Below are 7,307 nucleotides of genomic sequence, written 5' to 3'. Positions count from 1 at the left end.
ACTGCATGTGCAGTATCCACAAATTGTGAGGAAAAAAATGACAGGTGGATCTTTGACTGTGGTGCGACGGATACAATGACTTACGATGCCTCCGACATCACTGAACCTACAAAGCCGGGAAAGGCGTACATTCAGACGGCCAGTGGAGAAGTGTCAACTGTTGAAGGGGCCGGGACAGTAAATATATCATCGACGTTGAAGTTGTCAAATTGTCTTTATGTTCCGTCTCTGTCGCATAAATTACTGTCAATTAGCCATGTCACCCGAGAACTGAATTGCTCCTTGCTGATGCAGCCAAATTTTTACCTTTTATAGGATATCAGGACGAAGGAGATTATTGGACGTGGCACTGAGAGGGATGGGTTGTACTACGTCGACGAGATAGCTCAAAAAGGAACCGCGTTGCTGACTCACGGGTCCGCAAATCGAGAAGCTTGGTTGTGGCATCGTCGCCTAGGTCATCCTTCTGCGAGTTATTTAAATTCGTTATTTCCTAGTTTTTCCCATAATTTGTATTGTGAAACATGTATCTTGGCCAAAAGCCATAGACGATCCTACCAGTTAAGTAACACACGGGTTGAGACTTTGTTTTTTTTAATGCATTCTGATATATGGGGACCCGCACCAGTGGTGGGGGTCAAGGGTTTCGATATTTTTTACTTTTTGTGTGGATGATTGCACTCGTATGGTATGGGTTTATTTTATGAAGAATAAGTCTGAAGTCGTGTCTCATTTTATACACTTTTGTAAACTTGTGCAAAATCAGTACCAAAAAAATATCCAAACTCTTCGTTCTGACAATGGGGGGGAATTTGTCAACTCGGGTATGAAAGCCTTTTGTAGTGATAATGGGATAGTTCACCAAACCACCTGTCCTCACACACCGGAACAAAACGGTGTAGCCGAAAGAAAAAACCGTATCCTCCTCGAAATGACTAGAGCAATGCTTCTTGAATCCCAAACACCAAAACATTTCTGGCCTGAAGCTCTAGCCACTGCAGCCTACTTAGTAAACCGTTTGCCCACACGAACCCTGGAGTTTAAAACCCCGCTTGAAGTTCTCTCAACTCAAGCTAAAATTCCACAAGCATTGACCCTCCGACCTAGGATCTTCGGGAGCTCAGTTTTTGTCCATATTCCAAAACACGAACGGACCAAACTCTCACCGTGTGCTGTGAAATGTGTCTTTGTGGGGTATGTGGTAAGTCAAAAGGGGTACCGTTGCTATGACCCTAAAACTAAACGAATCTATGTCACGATGAATTGTAATTTCTTGGAATCAGAATATTTTTTCCATCACCTTAGTGGTCAGGGGGAGAGTGATAATGATAGGAGAGAGGGGGAGAGCAGAAATAGTGACCCACTAAGTTGGTTGCCATTGCCAAGCTACCTCACTGCGGACCCACCCGAGAAGGTTGTCGGAACCACCGAGCAGGTCTCAGTGGAACAGCCCAGCCAACTCAGTGCCCCGAATCAAGATCCTCCCCTGATATCTAATGTAAGTATTCTCCCTAACTCCGATACTGTTGATTCTGATAAATCATCTGGAACTGCTAGTAATGAGGCAGGGGGAGATGAGTCACAAGGGGTTACCGAGAACATCTCCATACCTGAGGAGGTCACAGTTGATGAGGTTATTGGGCGGTACATATTGTCGAACCGGTTAAACAGAGGAGTTCCGCCGAAAAGGTATTCCCCAGAAAAAATTGGCAAAAGTACACGTTATGCGATAGCAAATAGTGCCATCAGTCATTTGTCGGAGATGGCACGAGCATTTGAAGTTGCACTGTGTGAGGAGGAAGATATACCATACTCAGCGGAGGAAGCTATGAAGCACAAACACTGGAGGGCAGCCATGCAGAAGGAAATGGATGCCCTAGCTCGAAATCAGACGTGGGATAAGAGCAAGTTACCAGAGGGAGTGAGGCCAGTTGGGTGCAGATGGGTGTTCACAATTAAGGAGGAGACCAGACGGATCCATTGAAAGGTATAAAGCACGGCTGGTAGCAAAGGGATATACTCAGACATATGGTGTGGACTATGCAGAAACCTTTTCGCCAGTCGCGAAAATGAACACAATAAGAGTTCTTCTTTCGATTGCGGCTAATCAGGACTGGCCTCTTTACCAGTTCGACGTCACGAACGCCTTCCTGCATGGAGAATTAAAGAAGAGGGTATATATGGAGGCACCACCGGGTTTTACACAGGGGTTTGGAAAGGGAGAAGTCTGCCACTTGAAGAAGACGTTGTATGGGTTAAAACAATCACCGAGAGTGTGGTTTGGGAGGTTCACTGATGCTATGGTCTCGTATGGATTCCACCAGAGTCACTCGGACCATACATTGTTCATCAAAAGGAAAGAAGGGAAAGTAACGTGTCTGATCATTTACGTAGATGACATGATTATTACCGGTAATGATGCGGAAGAAATCAAGAAGCTGAGAGATAGTTTGTTTAAGGAGTTCGAGATGAAAGATCTAGGCGACCTCAAATATTTCTTAGGGATCGAGGTGTTGAGATCTCAAGGGGGAATATTTTTGAGACAGAAGAAATACATTCTCGACATCCTTGCTGAAACTGGACTACTAGATTGCAAGCCTCCTGATACACCAATTGGGGTGAATCATGGGCTGAGGATCGTGGAAGGTGCTGAGCTGGCAGATCGTGGTAGGTATCAGCGTTTAGTTAGGAAGCTCATTTATCTCTCCCATACTAGACCAGATATCGCCTACGCAGTCGGAGTGGTAAGTCAGTTCATGCATTTACCACAAACTGATCATATGGAAGTTGCGCTGGGAATTGTGAAGTACTTGAAAGGAACTGTTGGTCATGGAGTGTTGTTCAAAAAGGAAGGACATCTAGAGATAAATGGGTATACGGATGCGGACTGGGCCGGCAATCCAGTAGATAGACGGTCCACCTCCGGTTACTTCACCTTCGTTGGAGGGAACTTAGTGACTTGGAAAAGCAAGAAACAGAAGGTGGTGGCACTATCCAGTGCGGAGGCAGAGTTCAGAGGAATCAAAAGTGGGTTAACGGAATTACTTTGGCTAAGGAGATTGATGACAGAAATTGGCTTTCAACCTCAGAAAAGCCAACTGTATTGTGACAATAAGGCGGCAATAAGCATTGCGGAAAATCCGGTGCAACACGACAGAACCAAACATGTGGAAGTCGACAGACACTTCATTAAGGAGAAAATTGAGAAAGGAATCGTGGAATTTCCATTTGTGAGGTCAGAGGATCAGTTGGCGGACATTCTCACCAAAGCAGTCAGTTCTAGGAATTTTGAAGATGCGTTGAGCAAGCTATGTATTGGTGACCCCACTACTAAGCTTGAGGGGGAGTGTTAGAATGGAAAGATTTCATCAAATCAATTAAGATGATTTGTGGGAATCAATCTAGAATCAATCTAGAAGATTGGTAGTATAATTGTCGTAGAATAGATTGGTATTATTTATTCTAGATAGGAAACCTTCCTTGTGTACAAATGTATTGAACCTCTATATAAGAGGAGTATTATACAATGAATAAAAACATAACAGTAAAAGTAAAATTCTCCCATGTCCATTGATCATGTAATGTTTAACACCCACCCCATTGACATTGAGGACGGTAATTCGCGACCACAAGCTGAAATAGAAAACCAAAATTGTTATTGCTTCTTTCTTTTATCAATAATCCACGAATCCCTAAGAGCATCCGCAACGCTGCGCGATACCGTCTCGGTCTCGTCTCGACGAGATGAGACGGCATCGAAACAGCGTTGCGGCTCCCGTCTCGTCTCGACGAGACGAGATATCTCGACGCCCGACGCGTCCCGACGAGGCCAGCCTCGAGTTGGTGAGACACGCGCCCGGCGTGACGCCCACTCGCCGACCCGCGAGTGGGCGTCGGATTTATGACGTCATAATTCAATTTTTTTTTAAAAAAATCAGATTTTTCGAAAAAAAAAAATTAAAAAAAAAACGGTAATATGACCATTCAACGGTCATATTTTTAATTTTTTTTTTTATTCTATATATACTCCTCTCCATTTTACACACAAACACACATCTATTCTCTCATCTCTCTTTCTTTCCTCTCCAATCACTTCTATAAAATCATTCCTTTATTTTTTTCTTCTCCCAAATTTAATCAATTATGGATCCATTCGAGCAAATGCGTCGAATAATGGAAGAATCGCTAGAAGAAGATCGACGTAGGGAGGAGGAAGTCGCCGCGCCTCCTAGGCGACGCCGGACATATATCCACCGTAACCGGGAGGAAGGCGCCGCAAGGTTGGAACGTGATTACTTCAATCCGAACCCGGTGTGGGGAGATATCTACTTCCGTCGCCGTTTCCGTATGTCATGCCCGCTATTTTTGCATATCGTGAGTACATTGGCCGTCCTAGCCACACGACACTCCAGAAATGTACTGCGGCGATCCGTCAGCTTGCTACTGGGCATACGGCGGATGCGTTCGACGAATACCTACACGTTGGAGAATCCACTTGGCGACTTTGTTTGTTGAACTTCTGCAAAGGCGTCCGGGCAGCCTTCACCGCCGAATTTCTGAAGAAGCCAACCACCGCAGATTGTCAGTTTCTGCTCCGTCTTCACGAACAAGTGCACGGATTCCCCGGGATGCTCGGGAGTGTCGATTGCATGCATTGGCAATGGAAGAATTGCCCTGTGGCGTTGAGGGGGTCATACACGAGCGGCCACAAAGGCACCCACCCCACCATTATACTCGAGGCCGTCGCCGACTACCGTCTATGGATTTGGCATGCGTATTTCGGGGTCCCCGGCTCGAACAACGACGTCAACGTGCTCAACAACTCCGACCTCTTCACTGAAGTTCTGAATGGTAAAGCGTCGGCCATCAACTTCGTCGCTAACAATCGCCAGTATGAAATAGGGTACTATCTTGTCGACGGCATCTATCCGAAGTGGCCAACCTTCGTGAAGACATTCAACAGGCCTGCGGACGAAAAGCAGTCTCTTTTTGCGCAGAAGCAAGAGTCTGCTCGCAAGGATGTGGAGAGAGCGTTCGGGGTTCTCCAAGCTCAATGGAACATTATCAAAGCCCCGGCTCGACAGTGGTTTATGGAGAATATGGTCGACATCATGTATACGTGCATAATCTTGCACAACATGATTGTCGCCGACGAAGGACCTGAGGCGGGAAATTGGTTCGACCCTGAAACCCCGGGAAGCTCAACCGCAAGTAGTCCGCCTCGAACGGGAGTGCATCCGTCTTTGCAAGAGCGGTTGTCTATTCGGGCAAGGACACGTGATTCTACCGCCCACGCCCAACTCCAGGAGGATCTAATGGAGCACATTTGGGCAAAATTTGGCAACCGTTAGATGATCGTCACTAGAGAACTCCTTCTTCTGCTTCTTTGCCTCCATTTTTTTTTATTTGAGTTTAAGTGTGCAATTTGTAATTTCTAGTTTTTTAATTATGTCTTTTTTATTTTTTTAGGTATTTAAATTGTAATTTTATTTTTTTTATAATGAAGTGTGTTTTTTATTAATTGAATTTGTTGGAATTAAAAATAAAAAATGAAATTGAATGCATAGTTAAGAGATGGTTAAGAGATGGAGGGATGCAGGTGCTGTCTATTAGTTAAGGGCATCCACAATGGGACGCCCTAAGCGACGCCCTATGCATCGCCACGTCAGCATTTTATCCTCCTCCTATTCCACCTGCAGTGGGGCGGACTATAGCCCGCCCTAAGCGACGCCCTAAGCATTTCACTATTTTGTATTTATATTTTTATTATGTTTGCAAATGTAAATAAAATTATTAAACAAATAAAAACAACACAATTAAAGGGAAATTCTAATTTTACTTAATTAAAAAAAAGTTACAAAATAAGAAATTAAAAAAAGCTGAAAATACAAAAAAAGGAGGCTAGTCTAAAGAAGTCCCAACTTGCGGCTGAGGCCATCGATCATCCGCTGGATGCCCTCGATTTGAGCCGGGTTGGTCGCCTGCATGAGGGCGGTGTGCGCGTCCAACAACGTCCGGTAGTCGGAGGAGGCCGCCAAATCCGCGTACGCATGGGCCGCGGTCGAAGTCGCGGACGGCGTCGAACTCGGGGTCGGCAACGGGGCTTGCTCAGGCGGCACGACGGAGGAGGATGTGGCCTTGCCCTTGCCCTTGGCAGCCTTGACGCCAGGGGGACGCCGGGAGGACATCGGTGTGCCGGAACTCTCATCCTCGAACACCGGACTGTTGAGGTCCATCGGAGACGCGCCGCTATCGCTACTTGTATAATCATTGAAGGTGCGCTTCGACGCCCTCCTCCTCGCCGCCGTCGATTGGGGAATCACACCACCAACGAACTTTTGCTTGTCCCTCAAGAGCGCCCAGGACTGGTAGTGCTTGAAATCGCCGTACAATGAAATGTACGACTGCATCGCGTTGTCCCGCACATCCGCGAGACTCTCGCCACTGCCTGCTCCCTCTCGCACTTCTCGTACTCCGACGCGAACAAATTTACCTGCTTCTTTATTTGATCCCAGTGCTTGCGGAGCTGCTCCCTATGGCGCTTGTACGCGTTCGCCGGCTTGGCCGCGTTGTATTTCTCGGCGATGCGCTCCTAATACTCAGTCACCCTCTGGTTGTTGGCGTACACCGGATCCTCCGAAACATCAATCCAACATCTCGTCAAGACGATGGATTCGGGGTCGGAGTAGTTCGTCCTGCCCGGGGCGAACTCTTCACACACCTCCGTTGTAGGCAACTTCTGGGCTCGTGCCTTTGTCCGCTTCTTCTTGGTGGCGGACCCAGAAGCGGCAGCGGCGGCGGTGGCGGGCCGGCCACGGGGTGCAGCGGCGGCGGAGGGGCGGTGTGGAGACGGCTCCAAATCGGACAGCCCGTATGAGTCGGTGGAAAAGTCGGGATCGTACTCGGTGTTGGTGTCGAATGGCCGGTATTCGTTGGGTTCTGTACCCGGCCATCGTGCACCACCGAACATCGGACTATTCGGATAATCTCCGGAATCCATCTTGCTTAAAAATGTAGTGAATTTGATGAGAGTGAAGTGAGAAAAATGAAGTGTGAAAAATGAAGTGAATTTGATATATATAGGTTTTGAAAATTTAATAAAATAAAAAAAAAAAAACTAAACCGCGTCGCATCGTCCGCGGACGATGTATCGGGCGCGGACGATGGGTTACCCATCGTCCGCCCCATTGCGGATGCCCTAAGAGATGAGCTGAAAAGTATAGTGGGGCCCATGAATAGTGAAAAGATGAGACGGTTAAGAGACGGATAAGAGACAGCGTTGCGGATGCCCTAAAGAAATTTCCTAA

This window comes from Salvia hispanica, chromosome 6 (genome assembly GCF_023119035.1).
Source record: "Salvia hispanica cultivar TCC Black 2014 chromosome 6, UniMelb_Shisp_WGS_1.0, whole genome shotgun sequence".
Taxonomy (NCBI): Eukaryota; Viridiplantae; Streptophyta; class Magnoliopsida; order Lamiales; family Lamiaceae; genus Salvia; species Salvia hispanica.
Note: the sequence above shows the minus strand (reverse complement) of the source record.